The sequence below is a fragment of the Phacochoerus africanus genome, chromosome 3 (assembly GCF_016906955.1).
Source record: "Phacochoerus africanus isolate WHEZ1 chromosome 3, ROS_Pafr_v1, whole genome shotgun sequence".
Lineage (NCBI taxonomy): Eukaryota > Metazoa > Chordata > Mammalia > Artiodactyla > Suidae > Phacochoerus > Phacochoerus africanus.
Genome location: NC_062546.1, coordinates 1224754 through 1241628, shown reverse-complemented (window position 1 = coordinate 1241628; position 16875 = coordinate 1224754). Strand labels below are relative to the sequence as shown.

Here is a 16875-nt window from a genome sequence, read left to right as displayed (position 1 = left end):
AGCCGGGGGCCGGCGGGGCAGGAACAGCCGGTGGGAGGCCCGTGGGGAGGGGCTGGGAGGGGCAGCGGCCAGGGACAGCCGCCCGGGGCCCAGGACCGGCCGTCAATGGCGCTGGCGCTCCCACCCTGTTCCCGGTGGCCGGCCAGCCGCGGCCCAGCTGACAGGCTATTTTTTCCCCTGCTTGACTAAATATGGTCAAGGAGCACAGCCCGAGGGGGCCACTTGGCCGGGCGCGTGTTTGGGATGCTTGGCCGCGTATATAAGGACAGCAAAGGTGAGGCTCCCGATCCGAGGGGCCGCGCCCGCTCCGGCCCCTCGGGTCGGCCCTCCCCTCCCCCTCCCCTCCCCCTCCCCCCGCCGGTGCGGGGGCTCGCGGGCAGCCGGCCGGTGGCCTGTGTGAGCCTGCACCCGGCGGGAGCGTCCCTTTTGTTCACCTGACCTCCGCCTTGGGCGACCCCGGCCGGGGCGCAGGAGCGACCTGCAGACACAGCCCGGCAGGCCGGGCTCAAGGTGTGCGGGCTGAAAGGTCGCTCTTCTGAACTCTGTAGAGCCTGCCACCCGGGCCTCCCTCTCCCTCCCTCTCCGTCTCTCTCTCTCTCTCTCCCTCTCTCTCCCTCTCTCTCCTCCTCTCTCTCTCCTCTCCAAGATCCCCTCCCTGCTAAGTCTTTGCTGCTGCAGGAGGGCTGGGGGAAGGGCAAGGGTGCGGAGCGGGGGTGCCTGGTGTCTCCTTTCTTCCTGCTTCCCCTCCCCCCCGCCCCCCAAGTGCGGACGCCTCGGGAGCTCCGGCCTCCCCCACCCCTGCATTCGCGATTGGCTCGGGGAGAAGGTGGATGGCGCTGCCGCGGCTGCAGCATCTCCCTGGGAGCCGCACGGGGCGCATCGTATCCGGGAGCCGCGACCCTGCGCCCGCGGCCGCTGTCGCCAGCCCGGCTGGAGGGGCTCCGCGGTGAGTCCCGCTCAGCCCGCCCGGACAACCCCCGCAAACTTGCTGGCTGTCGCGGTGGGGGTGTGCCCGCGGCGCGGTGGGAGCCGTGGTGCCGGCGCCGCGTGGCTCCAGCCGGGGGTGCTTTGGAGTTTTCTCTTGGCTCGTGGCATCGTCCGCATTTGGAAAACTGCAGAGCCAGCAGCCAGCAGGGCCGGGAGGGCGCGTCCAACTGGGATGCGCGAACTTTGACATGCGGGCATTTTGCAGAGAAGCGGCGCCTCCAGACGCCCCCGTGCACAGGGGTCCAGGGGCGGGGGTGGGGCCGCGAGGGCTGGGGAGAGGGCGTGCTTAAGCTGCAACAAAGCGCAGCGCCGATGGGAATGTGGTGAAACTTACCTTGGAACTTGCGGCATTAACCGTGGAGGCGCTGGGGACAGGGTCCCGGAGCAGGGGCCGCGGCGAGGCTGCCCAGGTGGGGACTCTGGACTTTTGCGGCTCTCACAGCCCAGGTCAGGGTAGGGAGGGTCCTGGTGCTGGGCGTGCACAGCGGGGGCGCAAGTGGGCGGAGACTGGGGGCTCCTGGGGGAGCAGCCGGGTGGTCTCTGACAGCCACCTCCACAGGCAAAGAGCCCTGTACTTGGCACAGGGCCGGGCACTGGCTCACTGCCCCCAGGAGGGTCTCCTTGGTGGTGGCTGGATGCTCCTTTTTATCAAGATAGGAAACTTTTGGAGAAGTGGCTGCGGTTCGTTTTTTGAGTGGATGGATATGCTCGTGGGGGCTCTGGCTGGACCTGGGGTGACTCTCCTGCCCTTCGGGACAGCCAGCTTTCCCCTGGACACCACCCAGAGGAATGCCTGGGGGTGGGGGCGGGGGGGGTCCCTCAGGCCCGAGCCTTGGCCACGCCCCCCAGCCTCATTTATCAGAAGGCAGCGGGAAACTTAGGCTTCCGACTCCAATTAGCATGCAGGTTCCCTTGAGGGCGCGCCCTCCACCCTCCGGGGGGTGCGAAGAGAAGTGGGGGGCCAGGGCAGCTGTCTTAGTTGCCCTTTTTTATCCTTGGTTCCACGAAAATGACAAGTGGCAGCAGCCGCACAGAAATGGGACGTTGCTCCTCCGCATCTTTCTGCCTGGTGGCTCTTTCCTTTTCGGGGGGGGGGGGTGCCCCCTGGAGCCCCTACCGCGTGTCATCACCCACCTCGTGTAAACTCCAGCCTTGAGGTGCCTGGTGCAGCTGCTAAGCCTAGGGGCTTGAGAAATTGCTCAGATGCTTCTGCACAGGGCAGGCTCTGCAGTCACCGCCCTGCCCCGGCTGGCAAAGGACGCCCCCTCTGGGCACATCCACGCAGGGTTGGCTGGGCTGCCCCAGGAGGGGGGACAGGCAGGGTCACTCCAGGAGGCCTCGTCGCAACGGAGGGAGAGTCCAAAGTCTGCTCGGGCCCAGAGCCTTGTGCTCAGGCCAGGGTCAGCGCCCTGCCACATAGGACCCGGGCCCCGTGGGCAGACCCTCCGTGTCGGCACCTGGCCTGGGCCCCCACCCCCAGCGAGTGTCCAGCTTCCAGGGCCACCCCCTTCCAGGCCCTCCTCCTCCCCTATAGGCCGCACCTGGGCCATGGCCAGGCCTCTGTCCCACGCTGCTCCTGACACCCCGTGGGTTCCTGTCCCCTCCCAGCCACAGCTCAGGCTGGAGTGGCTCCACTGCCTGGGGTCCTGGCCCCAAGGGCCGTGAGTGTTCTCAGACTCCCTGGTTCTCAAACTCCTGGCTTTGGGGTGGCCGTGGCCGGTGATGGGCAAGGGGGGCCTTAATGTCTCCATTGCGGAGAAATTCTGAAACACAGTGGGAAAAATATCGATACAACAAACTGTTCCAAAGTGCTTAGTGTGCGGCTTGCTAAGTTTACTTAAACCCTGTTTAACGGGTTCATTAGAAGCGGTGAGCACCGGGGAAATTCATTAACAGGAAGGCGGCCCCTGCGTTTGGCTGTAAATTGGTATTGATCAGGCTCGGCGGAGGTTGGGTGCACGCCACAAAGAGCCAGGTGAGGACCAGCGCCCTGGGTGCCCCTGGGAGCCGCCGCTGGCGCAAGCGTCGCTTCAGGTGGTGATGCGCCAGGAGTGGAGGGTGGGGGGAGAAGGGCGAAGTGATGGGTTGCGGGAGGGAGGAGGAGGCTGCCCGAAGGGGGAAGCCGAGCCGGCATCAGTCCATCACCGGGCTGGGTGTCTGCTCTGTGGCCAGGCCGAGGCGCCGAGGGAGCTGGCCACAGCCTGGGCCACCTCCCAGCAGCTCCCAGCCGCCCTCCGGGGACGGAGGGTCCACCTGCCACTGCCCTTCTCACACACATCTTCCAAGACGGGATGCGAGCCCGGCCCTGGGGGGGTGCTGGCTCTTGGGAGGCCAGATCATCGCCTGGGACCAGCCCTGGAAGGCACCCCGCTGTCCAGGTAAGGCCTGTCTGCCTCTGGGTCGTCTGTGCCTACGGAGAGGGGAGCCGGGCTCCCTGCTGGTCTGGCCACCTGCTCCCTGGCGGGGTCCGCACTGGCTGCCGTCTCTTCTCTGACACCCCCTGTGCACTTGGCCAGCACGGGGTGGGGGGCGCCCAGGTGCAGAGGGCTTGTTCTGGCGGAGCCTCGGGCCCTGTCCCTGGCAGGCAATGGCACGTCCCTCTGGGGGCGAGGAAGGAGGTGGCCGCCTGGGTCCTTTCTTGTGTCACTGATGCAAAACTAAACCAGCGTGGGGGGGTCGGAGGGGTTCCTGGGACTTTCTGGAGTGCGCTGCCTGCTGTGTGGTGGGGGGCTCCGAGGTCAGAGGGACAGGGGGCCGAGGACCCCAGGCGACGGTCGGAGCTGCGGGGGTGGGGGGCGTGCTCTGAGCACCAGGAGGGCTCCCGGGGGGATCCGTGGAAAAGCCGGGCCTCTGTGCAGGCTTCTTGGGGCCCCTCCCCGAGCCACGACTGGGCCGGTTGACGTACCTGCTTGGGGGACATACTTCTTTATGTGCCCATATGGACCTGCTAAGCTATGGAATGTAAAGAAGTATGTATTTCAGGCTGGGAACCTTCACCGGAAGAAGGGGCAGCGGGCCCGCGGGGCCGCCCGGGGGACAGACAGACAGGCAGCGGTGGCGGGCAGGCCTGGGTGGCAGGCTGCCTGGGCGTCAGTGGACGGCTTGTCCTCTGCCGGTATTGTTCTGTCACTTTGCCTGTGTCAGCAGGTGGAAGCCTCATCAGACATTAAATATTCAACGTGCTGACTGCGGCAGAGGGAAGGCGGCCTGTGGCAGGCATGGGGTCCGCTGGGGGGCGTGCGGGGGCTGGGGTGCGGGGCCTCAGCGGGGGGGGGGGGGGACAGGGCCGTGTGGTTCTGGGCTGTCACTTGTTGCCACCTGCGAAAGGGACGTTTGCTGGCAGAGAATGCTCAGAGGCAAAGCAGTCTGTGGCCCAAAGGATGGGCCAGTGCGAGGGAGGGAGGGAGGGGACGTGTGCGGCCCCGTGGGAGGGGCGCTTGGAGGGACCGGCACTCAGTCTTTGCTCTCAGGCTGTGGCAGGGGCAGAGGCAGGAGAGCGGTGGCTCAGCCTCCTGTGGGGTCCCTGCTCCCTCCTCTGAAATACCCTGGCCCAGCATCTGGAGGGCACCTCAGGTGCCCGTGGTGCTTAAGAAGCCAAAGGGGGAGTTCCCCCTGTGGCTCAGTGGGTTAAGAACCTGACTAGTAACCATGAAGATGTGGGTTCAATCCCTGGCCTCTCTCAGTGGGCTAAGGATCCAGCGTTGCCTCAAGCTTTGGTGTAGGTTTGCAGATGAGGCTTGGATCTGGCGTGGCTGTGGCTGTGGTGCAGGCCGGCGGCTGCAGCTCCAATTTGACCCCTAGCCCGGGAACCTCCATATGCTGCAGGTGCAGCCGTTAAAAAAACGAAGAAAAAAAAAAAGAAACCAAAGGGCCAGAGCTGGGTGGCCCAAGCCCTTCCTAGGGTCTGTGTGGCCCCCAGCCTCCCACACCCCCACCCCAAGCCCCGCACAGCTCTCCTGCCTTCAGCGACTTCAGCTGAAAGCACTTTGTTCTGTAAAGGACGTCAGGCCAGCGTGGTGCAGACAAGGTCCCATCCCTCCTGCCCTGCCACCAGCTAGTCCCAGTCAGGATGCTGCTGGGCTGATGGCCAGTGGGTCCCTTGGCTGGACCGTGACCGCCCAGGTGACGGGGGCCGATGCTGTCTCTGGTCTTTGAAGTCCGGCTCCGCAGTGCGGGGCCGTCTCCCGCCAGCAAAGGGCAGAGGGCTCTGGGACCGCCGACGGGGCTGGGCTGCTGTGGCAGGGTGCTGTCCCCCCAGTTTCTGGCTCCGGAGTACAGGCGTCTGCAGCCAGGGAGGCAGCTCCCTGACCCGGACACGGCCTCCATGGCCCTCAGGGCTGTTTTTCCAGAGTGGGTGTCTTCTCTGCCTCTCCTGCCATCCCTGGCACTGCTGCCCGGCCCGCGGCAGATGCCCCGGCCCCTCCTGCACCCTGACCTTTGGCAGAAATTTGGCCCTTGGGTAGGGGTTGGGGCGGGGGGGTGGGCAGGCCTCCTCCTCCAAATACTAGAAAGGCCTGGGGGCAGCCAGGTTCCCTGACTCCAAGTGGCCCGTGGGCCAGGAGGGCTTGGGGATCTGGGGTCCCTCCCGGTTTTTGAATCTCCCCACCTCTGGTACCTCCGGCCCCACAACAGGGAAGCAAGACTGTCCTTGGGCACCACTCTCCTCCGGCCACTGGGCCCAGAGGGGTCAGTGCCCAGCATGGCCGGGAAGGTCGTTTCTGCCCTGATGATTCCAGCTCCGGCCGCAGGGAGGAAAGCAGCCGGGCGCGGCCAGCCGCAGACACAGCTCCCTTCCCCTCGCTCCGTCCGCTGCGCATTAAGCCTTGATTGCAGGATGTGGTGTTTAGGCAAAAGCACTGGTGCTTTGGAATTAGGTTTGACTGAGCAGAAGAACTAGAGAGTTTGCAGGGAGAGAGCGGCGGCCTCTTAGCTTGAGTGACCTCAGCCAAGTTAAGAAGGGGACCACTTGGAAGCTGCCCGTGGAAGCCAGAGCCCCTTCTCTGGCGTGTGCCCCCGCCCAGGGGTCTTGCTGTCTTCCAGCGACGCCGGCCAGGTTGGGACTTTCTGTTCTCAAAGCTCCAACTCTTGGTTTCCCAGGGCAGGAGCTGAGGAGGGAACCCCCCCCCCCAAAAGGATGGTGTTTTTCTCAGTGGGATCTTTGGGCCTTTCAGTGGCGGGGGGCGGGGGGGTGCAGCCTGGACAGGTGTCTGTGCTCTGCCCAGAGGGGCTTTTTGCTGAACACTACAGTACCCCAGACATGCTGCCACGGGGGCGCTGGGCCTCCAGCAGAGGGAAGGGAGCCTGGGGGTGCCAGGTGGGGTGAAAGTGGGACAGCCTCACGCTCAGGGGCTTGCTCGCCAGCCTGGGGACCTGGGTTTGGGGAGGCTCCTGGGTTTCCTGGAAACAGCCCAGGAATTCGTCAGGCCCCGGTTCCCCCGGTTCCCCCGGGTGGAAGCAGGTGGGTCCGAGAATTGTGGAGCTGATCAAGCCAGGGCCAGATTAGTTAGCATTTTCTATCTATGGCTCACAAACTCCAGCCATGCTCCAAATGAAACCTCCACACTGGAGGAGATCAGCTGGGAGTCGGGTGAGAGTCCGGAGGCGGGGCAGCCCCGTCGTGCTGCGTGGACGTGCTGGTGTGTGTTATGTGTAGTGGGCAAGGCGTCTGTCTCTGTCCTGGCACCAGGGGTCCGCAGACATCGCGACCCGGCTTCCGAAGAGGGACCCTGTGGTGCTGGGGTGATTGATGGTTTGTCAGGTTCAGGAGGCTTTCAAAACGGGGCGCGGGGTGTGCTCTGGTGAGAGCGGCTGCGTGGGGCGGAGGCGTTAGCAAGCTCTTTTAAAACTGTCCGCCCCACGTGAAAAATGCACCGAAGAACAAACTGCCGGTGAGATGATTAGACTGACCTGCAGGACGGATGCTCTAGCTGCTGCAGCCCCAGTCAATCAAAGGGAACACTGCTTGAATTGCAAATTTCCCCCCAAAATGCCCTAAATGAAAAATGAGGGAACGGGAGGAATTTTAGGGGCCAGAGCCAGGCGGGGGGAGGGGGCCTGAAGCGGTTGGCCAGGAGCGAGGTGGGGGGAGTGGGCGGTGCCAGTGAGCCAGTGGGCGGGGCCAGAGGCGGGGCCAGCCCGTTGCAGGAATGCAGCCACCTTCGTAAAGGGTAACCACAGTCCCGCACTTTGTGCTGACTCAGCCTCGCTGGGCTGCCTGCACGTCCGATTGCAGGGGGCCTCCAGCCTCGCTGCAGCTCTGCTCCCTGCCTTTGACGTGCTCCGCTCCCTGGGGTGGCCGGGCCTGGAGCCCCGGAGGCTTTCTTAGGGACTCCGGCCTTGGCTGCTGTCCTGCCCTCTGCCCACCAGCAGAGGCTTGCGCTGGTTGCTCCAGCCTGGATCCCGCTCTGCGCCTCTCAGCTGGCCCTGCAAGAGGCCCAGGACCCGGCCAGGCAAAGCGTGGGCTGCCCTGGGTCGTGTTCCTGGCTGCCCAGTGGGGACTGCCTTTAGCGCTCAGCCAGCACTGACCCTGGGAAGGCCCTGGGGCGCCAGCAGGGAGAGGCTGGGGGTGGAGCAGTGCGGGCTGCTGCAGTGCAGAGACGCAGCTGCAGCGGCATGCAGGGCGCGCCTCTCAAGGGCAGAGACAAGAGGGCCACCCCGACAGCCCCGCGGCTGCCCCTTGGGGGGAGTGACTGGGGGCGGCCGACCTTGCAAAGGTGTCAGCTCCCTGGACCAGCCACCGGGGTCTCCAGGGGCCCCTCAGTCTCAGGCCCTGCTGCTTCCTGGGCTAAGGAGGTGGTCTGACTGGTTGCATGTGATAGTGAGGGCAGGGATGCTGGGCAGAGAGGCGCCTTCCAGGCGCCAGTGTCCAGCCCGGGCGGAGAACAAAGGCCACCTGCTACACAGGTGCTGGGCAGGAAGGCTTTTCTCCATCCGGGGCGCCGCCCAAAGGACCAGCTGGTTGAGTCTGGGGTCCCCTAGGGGTCAAACCAATAGCTCGGGGAGGGAGCCAGTGAGGACAGCTGGGGCCAGAGGCGGGGGTGTGTGTGTGCGCGCACGCGCGTGCGCCAGTGTGTGAAGAACAGTGTGAGACGGATCGGACAGTCGCCCAGAGTATTTTTAACAGCAGGGAGGGGACGGGGCAGCTGTCCCCAGAACCTGTCACGGGTGCCCAGGGGGGACTCAGGAGGTTGAAGGACACCCAGGACGGACACGCCGTCCTGGGCGCCGTCCCCCTGGCAGGCCTGCGCACCGTCGGTCATGCCCACATATGGCGACCGGACTGCGTGTCCCTCCAGCCGCCCGGCCGCTGCGGCCGGTATAAATAGCCACATTCTCAGCTGTCCTGTTGGAGAGGCTGAACTCCGGTGACTCTGGGTGTGGGAGGCCCAGGGCAGCCCCTCGCGCCCGCCCACCCCAAGTGCCCGAGGTCACAGCTGTAGTGACGATGACAGGACAGGCCGTGAGGCTCTGCGCACTGCCCCTGCCGTGTTCTGTTGCCCCCTTTGTGGGCATCAAATCCAGCGGGGCCTGGTGGGGCCTTTGCCCACCAAAGGGCTCAGCAGGGCCAGGACCCCAGTCTGGGCTGGGGCTTTGTGGGGGTGCGGGCAGGGCCATCCGCCTGGTCCCCGGTGCACGAGCTCAGTGCTCCAGGTGGAGGCTGGTGCTGGGGTCTCCTGAGTCCCTGCTCCTGCGGTCCCTCCTCATCTGTCCCTGGCCATTCCCGCCTGTGCTGGACGTGGCGACAGGCCCCGGAGGCCTCACAGCCCGTCAGTCCCCTTCCCAGGGGATTTTGCTTTCCCACCATCCTTAGCCCAGGAAGTGAATCTCTAACAGTGGAATTTCAAGCCAACCCACCTCAAGGCCAGTGGAGCAGATGGCCTTGAGTGAGGGAAGATAGGGCCTGCTGAGTCCCCCTCGAGCATAGATGCCAGTCCTGTGGCCTGGACTGCTCTTCCCATCCTGGAGGCCTCCCCGAGCTGGGAGGTGCAGAGAACGTGGGCAGGGTTTGGGGGCAGATACGTGCGGGCTCTTTGCATGTGGGTCTCGGGCCTTCCGCGGCATCCCCGGCTGGCGGGTGGCCGCTCCGGACCTCCCACTAGTTTATCGGGGACAGTGGCATGGCCATCCCTGGGCCCTGAACCCTCGGTGCCAGGTCCATCTCTGCAGAGGTGCGATGCAGTGGGGCTCCCAGGAGGGGACAAGTGGCTTTCCTCTCCTGTCTGGACACATCGCGTTAATTCGCTCCGAAGCTGCCCCCCATCCCCCGCCCCCGACCTCAGGGCTCGCCCAGCTGGTCCTCAGCCACGAAGCTCTTTCTTCAAATTATACCAGCTTTACCCCCCGCCCCATCTTTGAGATGATAAGACACAAAAATCTATCTTGCCATTTTTGCAAAGAACAGCAAAACAATCACGCGTCCCCTGGCCCCCGCCTCCCCGTTGCCCTGTCCCCTGCTCTTTGGGTCTATTTGAGGCGAAATTTATCTCTAGAAGGGGCCCATCAATTTGCTCTGCTCTTTTGTTGACAAGTTTATTAAAAACCCGGGCAACTCTGTATTAAACTTTTATCAGTGTTGAGAAATAATACATTTTTTTGAATAGACAGAAAAGTTATGGAGCTGGGCTGAGTGCGTTTCGTTCGGCGTCTGGCCGGGTCAGCGCTGGCGATAATGAGAAACAGGGCTGTTTTTTGGGGGGTGTTTCTTTTTGCCTTTTACCGGTGGGTCTCCCCCAGGACACCCCTGTGCGGGCCTCGCAGCCTGAGCAGGACCCCTGGAAGGGCTCCTTCTGCGCAGCCCCCGGCCAGGCCGCTCACACCTCCAAGACTAACCGTAATTCTTTGCTATTTATTTTAATAATTAACCAAAATCCAGAATTAAAAATTAATTTATTGGTGAATCTGAGTGTTGATAGGTAATGTTGCCGCCAAAGAAATACTAGACTTTTAATGTTGAAAATGTAAAAAAACCCCACACGGATCCAGGTATCCCTCCTGGGTCAGGAGGGGAGGGAACCTGGCAGGGAGGGCTGCCCCCAGGTGTGGGAGTGGGGGGAAGGGGGGCTTAGTCTCCCCCCATCTCTGTGATGGCCGGGTGGAGGCGCAGCTTGGTCCCCGCCCTGTGGCCTCTGAGCACAGCATCTGGGGCTGCAGGTGGGCCTGGGCTGTTGCTTATCTTTGGGCAGACGTTGGGGCCACATCGCTGAGGCCACTGGCCACGGTGCCCGCTATCCTGGGGCCAGTGACACCATGCCCTGGGGGCCGTCCTGGGGGGTTTCTGCTCGAGGCGGATGCTGTTCTCTGAGGCCCTGAGTGAGGGCTGTGGGGCAGCATGGGTGAGAGGCTGCCTGGCCACCCTCGAGGGCACATGGCCAGGGGTTCCCCGCTGAGCTGTGACAGTGGTGACAGGGCATGGAGGGATGGTGACTGGGTCTGCACGGGGTTGGCAGTCCCCTGCAGGGAAGCTGGGGCTCAGGGCAGCCAAGGAGGCCCCCGAGTGCTCCCAGCATGGTGTGTACGCCTCCAGGGCCCAAGGTCACCCTCTGCTCTGCCGAAGGTCCATCTGGGGACAGCCCGGGGTGCAGGGGCGGCAGGGGGTGACGTTTATTGGTGAGGTCGTGCTGAGTTTGGCACTTGCACATGGAGTCTGCCTTCTGGGTCTGAGGCCTTAGGAAATGCAGGAGGGCTTCCTGGATGAGGTGGCGGCCCCTGCTCAGGGGTATCGTCAGCAGCACCACCGCCCTCTGGCCCCCGTGTTGGCGTGTCACCACCCCGCTGGGGAAGGCGCGGCCCAGAGCCTCCTGCGGGCGGCGAGTCTCGGGGAACACACGGTCCTTGCTCCAGTATTTGGTCCACGTCACTGTTTGCTCCAATTATAACTAATTGGACCCATATTGCATTTTCATAGCGTCTAATTTTCTATCGATTGTAACAGGGCTGCTGGTGCTTTCGGCAGCGATTACCCGCCTCTCGTATCCGTGGCTGCTTAAAAATGCTGAGTGTACTTCCTGGTGTGGGATGATCCCACCAGCAGATGTTTTAAAACCTATTTAATTGTTTGGTTCATGAAATGCAGAAACTGTATTAGCCGCAGCCTCGTTCTTTCACACCCTGGTAAAGAGCGAAGCAGAGGGGCAGGGCTGGGAGCGAAACCCCTCCCGCCGGAGCACACGGCCAAGTCACCAGAACTCGGCTGTCTCTGCCAGGCCCTGCCCTGGGGCAAGCCTGCTTTCTGGGGGAGATGGGGGAGGGGGTGAGCGGTGGGCATGGGTCGCCGTAGGTGCAGAATTTGCTCAGGGTTGCAAGTCACCAGCGCGCTGGGCAGTGGCTGCGCCCCTTTCGAGTCACCAGAGTGCTTGCTGGTGGCTCCCCCGCTTTCTTTGGAGGCCTCGGGCCTGAGCCCTGGTGCTTCCTCCTGGCCCTGGGGTCCGAGGCCCCGGAGCGGGTGGGCCCAGTGCGCGGTGGGGGACTGTGGGCTCCAAGGTCAGGGGAGGTGAGAGCTGGGCCTGAGAAGGAGGAGCGGGGCCTCCTGGGGGGCAGGCCCGTGGGCCACCTGGTCTCTGAGCCACAGGCTTAATCAGGAGCTTGGCTCTTGGGGGACATTACCTTGGCCTTTCTCTCTTTTCTCTTTTTAGGGCCGCACTGCAGCATGTGGAGGTTCCTAGGCTAGGGGTCAAATCGGAGCTGTAGCCGCCGGCCTACACCAGAGCCACAGCAACGCCAGATCTGAGCCGCGTCTGTGACCTACACCACAGCTCACAGCGACACCAGATCCTTAACCCACTGAGCAAGGCCAGGGATCAAACCGGCATTCTCATGGATTCTAACATCTAGCCAGGTTCTTAACCAACTGAGCCACGACGGGAACTCCTTGGCCTTTATCTGATTGAAAAGATAAAGCACTGCCAGGAAGTTGGGGTCCCTGATGGTGGATGAGGCCCCGGGAAGCAGGGCGGAAGCACCTGCCAAAGTGAGCTGAGATGACCAACAGGGCAAACATCAGAGACACCCCGGCCGGGGCCCCCCTCGCGTGGATCCCACTGTGGACCTGACCGTGTGCCCTTCAAGTCCTCGGTCCAGCGGGGTGACCACTCACTCAGCGGAGAACTGCTAGAACGTCCCCTGACAAGGGCGTGGCTGCGAGGGGAGCCTGGACCAAGCCCGGGGCCTGGCGACGTGCCTTCTCCTGCTTTGGGTTTCCAAAGGGCCCGGAGTGGGGACCCAGCAGGCCAGAGGTGGCCCGGAATGGGCGAGGGGCGTGTGGGGACAGCCCCAGGCAGGAGCGGGAGGGTGTGACGTGGAGGCAAAGGCCTCCGTACGCTTTGGGGGTTTGGGGAAATCCCTCAAGATGCGGCTCCGTGCAGAGAAATCTGAGCGGATGGGCGGTGGGGACGCACGGGCGCGGGTCGGGGGTGCGGCCAGGTTCAGGCCCCTCTGGGCTCTCGCCCGAGGCTGGGCTGGGCATGGCGCATCCCAGGGCGATGGTAATGGCACAGCCGCCAGGCACCTGCCGCGGTCCCCTGCCGGGTCCCCTCGTGGTGTCAGGGCTCGGGGCCCCGGTGTGGCAATTCTGTCAGATCTTCCGCTTCATTAGGCATATCGACATGGGTGACAAATGCTGCCCGGTGGCTTGGTCTGCGTGGTGCCTTCACGGCGGGGGGCGGGGGGGCTGCTCCGGGGCCCCTTGAGTCTGCCCCCGCCCTCGGTGCTCCTGGAGTCAAAGGAAGAGAAGCATCCGCAGAGCTGGGGTCCAGCAGCCCCCTGCCTCCAGGGCTGGTCTTGGGCCGAGAGGCTGACAGGACCCGGCACCCACCCCTGGGCTCCCCACGAGTTTTGGGGAGGGGTTCCTGAGGAGAAGGCCAGGGCCACGCACAGAGGGGTCCTTGTGGCAGAGCACAGCTCGGCTCTGAGGTCACTGAAGCAGCAGGGACAGCGGGGGAAGGCGGCGGCCGGCGTGGTGGGGGCCGAGGCCTGGGGGCAGGGGGCTGTGTGGCCACCGCTGCCCGAGCCCCTGTGGCTACAGCACCAGGACGCAGGGACAGAGAGGGGCCCCCAGGGGCGGGACAGCAGGCGGAGCAGGGCTGGGGCCAGCGCAGTGCGGTCACCCCTCCCTGGCCAGGCCGGCCTGTGCTCAGAGGCGAGTCCGCACATGATGTCACGTCCCTGGCGGGGCCGAAGTTGCCAGTCCCCCGTGTCATCCCTCCTGGTGACTGGGTGTTGGCAGGAAAACTCATTTTCTAAAAAGAAATTTGCTCCCTCTGGGTCACCAGGGGTCATGAGGCCAACGTGGCCTGGGCCGGCCGTGCTGTCCTCCCACTGACCAGGGGCTGCCCCTGGGAGCCGGGGACCTCACCCCATGAGTGTCCTCTGTGTGTCCCTCCATCTTGCTTCACCTCCCACGGCCACACAGGTGGCTTCCCGGGATGTCGGGCCCCAGCCTGCTCAGAGCCACCGCAGCGTGCGAGCCCATATCCACCCAGCAGCCGGGCTGGGCTTGGGCCACTGCAGGTGGGGCTCGTGGTCAGCCGGGGCCGAGGCAGGGCCTGTCCTGCCTCAGCTCCAGCTGAGGATGTGGGCTGAGCAGGGGTGGGGAATAAGGGCCCAAAGCTTCAGAGTCCTGGGCCCCCGGGATGTATGCCCAGGTCCCGATGGCCGTGGCGCTGCCGCGGGGCTGGGATTGGCGGTGGTGCCGTGGGCGCTGGAGGAAGGGCAGGGCTGCTGAGGAATCGGCGAGCAAACCGCAGAGGGCAGGAGGGGGTGGGGGTGCAGGGATGTCAGGGCGGGAACCAGGGCCCTCAGTGCCCCCCGCCCCCCAGCACCTGGGGTCCTGAGGTGAGTCCCAGTGGGCGAGCAGAAGGGGCGAGAGTGCGGCTGTGAGCGTGTGAGTGTGTGTGCTTTCTGAGTGTGAGTGGGCGTGGATGTTGTGTGAAGATGAGTTTGTGTGTCTATGGCTGGCTGGTGTGTCTGTGTGTTTAAGTCTGGGCATGTCTGTGTCTGGCGGTGCATTTCTGGATGTTTCTGGTGTGTGTGTGTCTGGGTGTGTGTATATCTGTGTGTGTCTGGGATGTGTCTGTGTTTCTGGCGGGTGTGTGTCTGTGTCTGCGTGTTTCCGGCGGGTGTGTGTCTGTGTTTGTGTGTTTCTGGCGGGTGTGTGTCTTCCTGGGCACAGATGTGACTCTCCCACCGCCGCCCTCGCCCTTCCCTCTGTCTCCCACCCCGACCTGGCACAGCGTGGGGGCCCCTCAGCCGGGGGTGCTCAGGGAAGGGTGGGGGTGCAGAGCCTGGGTGCCGGTGTGCCCCCACCTCGTCCAGACGTCGCACGGAAGCTGCCTTCGTCGTCGAGGTCACTGTTGCCCACGGATCCGGGACCCAAATGCTTTGCTAAAGCTGGTAAAATGGAACCAAATCAACTGTTGAATGGATTTGGTCCCCTTCAACCAGCTGTAGCTGCGCATTGACAGCGCCATCGGCTGGAGGACACGGCGGCCACACGGCGGCCACGCGGGGCCCAGCACAGCCGGGCAGCCCCAAGGAAGCCAAGCCCCCGCCCCGGGAACCAGGACAGCCCCTCCTGGAGGGGGGGGGGTTCCTCAGAGGGGCCTTCCTTTGGGGGGGGAGGTGGCCGCGGAAGGTGGCCGCCCCGCCCCCGCTCCTTGGCAGTTGACCGTGAAAATAAATGTTGGTTCTCACAGCAGAGCGTTGCTTGAGAGAGTGTCAGGGGCCTGGGGTCTGGCGCCCACATCCTGCCTGTTCATACAGGGCGGAACCCACCCGGCCCACCTCTGCCCCCTCAAAGCCCCCTCTGCCCAGGAGGCTGTCGCAGTGCTGGGCGTGGGTGACCTGAGGACGGGGAGGGTGGTGGCGGGGGTAGGGCCACTGAGTTCCTGGGCCTGCGTGTCCTGGCATCGCATTGGCCACCCCGGGCCCTGGGATGGCCGGCTGGTGGGGCGCCAGGCTCCTGATGGTGGCTCCAGGGTAGACAGAGAAATGGGGCCTGGACCCACACCGGGGAGCCCGCTTCAGAACCCCTGACACACACTGCAGAGCCAGGCGCCCGGCCTCCTGCCTCACTCCTGCCCGAGGCAGCTCTCAGTCCTGTGTGGAATGCCGCACCCGCGGAGGACGCTGGGCACCAACCCCCCTGCAAGAAAGGCAAACCCTGGCCCTGCCATCTGCCACCCCCACCGTCACCCCCACACGCAGAGCTGGCTACCGCCCCCGAGGCTGATCCATCAGCTTTGCGATTGATTGGCTACAGGTCACATCCATCTCCGTGGTGGCCGGAGCTGTCAGCAGTCCAGCAGGAGGACTGTCCCCGGGGGAGGCTTTGCGCAAACAGGGCGCCCAGGCCAGGGGCCAGTTCTGTCCAGGCGCCCGCTCAGGGAGCCCCAGTCTGGCAGAGGCCCTGTGCATATGAGCCGTGGTTCGAGTGAGGCTGTGGCCCTGGCTGTGGATGCGGGCACCTGGTGCCCCCTCGGGCCCAGCCTGACCTTCCTACCCGGCCACGCCCCATGCTGCCCACCTGCCATGGTCACCTGTGGTTCTAATTCTGACCCACGTTGACCTAGCCAGCTGGGATGGCACTGCAGCCGGAAGCCACTGCCACAGAGGGTCCCCACCCAGCAGGCAGGGCCCCAGAGCAGCTGAGGGTCACCCCAGGGTCCAGCCCAGCTTCTGCCCCAGATGGCTGGGCTCCTGGCTCAGCTGCCCTATAAACATAAATGCCAAGCCGTCAGCTCTGGAGCGGGGAGGGGCGCTGGTTCCCCGCCCACCCGCCCAGGCTGCCTGTGGTCAGGTCTGCGGGAAGCACTGCACTGGCCCAGGTCAGCTTCTGCTTTGTTCACCATCAGTGACCCCATGGGTGCTGCGGATTTAGCAGCTGAAAACACGCACAAGCCCCCACCATGCCAGCAGAGGTGGCCAGGGGCTGACAGCCAGCCCCCCGCAGCCTTGGTCAGCAAGGGAACACACGGGTGCACTGAGGCATCAGAATTTGAATTCTGTGTCATTTTTACAGGTTGCAAGATATTTACAAATCGTGAGCCTTTACAGGTCAAAAGATATTCTTTTGATTTGTACCCCCCTTGATCTTTAAAAACGGAGGAGCCACCCTCGGCTTTAGGCTGTAGAGATGCTGCGGCCAGGATCCCGCCTGGCATGTTGGCTGGATGACAGCAGCACACGCATGCCCCACACTGCGTCACTTGCCCGCTGGCCCCCGGCCCGGCCCCCTGCCTCCCTCTGGCCCCCAGTGTCCGAGCCTTTGGGGACAATCCCCCCTCTGCTCTGCTCCGCCCTGTGCCGTATCCACCTGTGCCCTGCGCCCAGGCCTTGCTGACCATGGCTTCACTCTGAAGGTGGAGGCACAGGGGACCCCTGGCAGCTCCAGGGGCATCTCCAACCAGGGGCTCCTGAGGGAGGGGCAGGGGCAGGGGCAGGAAGGGGGGGAGGGGGAGGACCAGCAGAGGCCCGGGCGGCTACTTACTGGCCAGGCCCGGGTCATGTGACCCAGGGGGCAGTAGGAAGCCACCCACCAGACTCACCCAGGCTCCCCAGAGAAAAGCCAGGGGAGCTGTTACCAACAGGGGCAGGGTGTGGGTGACAGGGCCGGGCTCCCTGGCCGTGGAGGCGCCCTCAGTGTGCTGAGGGCCGCGGGCACGGGGCTGGGCTGGCCGAGGGGGTGGTCACTTCCGCAGCAAGGCCGTCCCGGCGGTGGTGGGTGGCTGTCGAGCTGCTTCGCTGTGCTTTGGCCTTTATTTCTAAAAATAAGCAAGAGCAGAAGTATCAGAACGCGCATGTCAGCAACAAGGAGCAAACGTTTTGTTAACTTGACAGAGCTGAGACCTGGGTGGGCCTTGCCGGGTCTGCCGAGGGGCTCGTTTGAGTGGATTT

General features: G+C 64.3%; 1 long non-coding RNA gene across 2 annotated transcripts in view; it reads left to right on the top strand.

The window, feature by feature from the left end:
• Positions 1-603: 603 nt before the first annotated feature.
• LOC125122412 (uncharacterized) overlaps positions 604-16875 on the top strand; it is a 46441-nt gene continuing 30169 nt past the window's right edge. For both annotated transcript variants that reach the window (XR_007133779.1, XR_007133780.1), the window contains exon 1: positions 604-946. This is a non-coding gene — a long non-coding RNA (uncharacterized LOC125122412). The remainder of the gene's footprint in view (positions 947-16875) is intronic.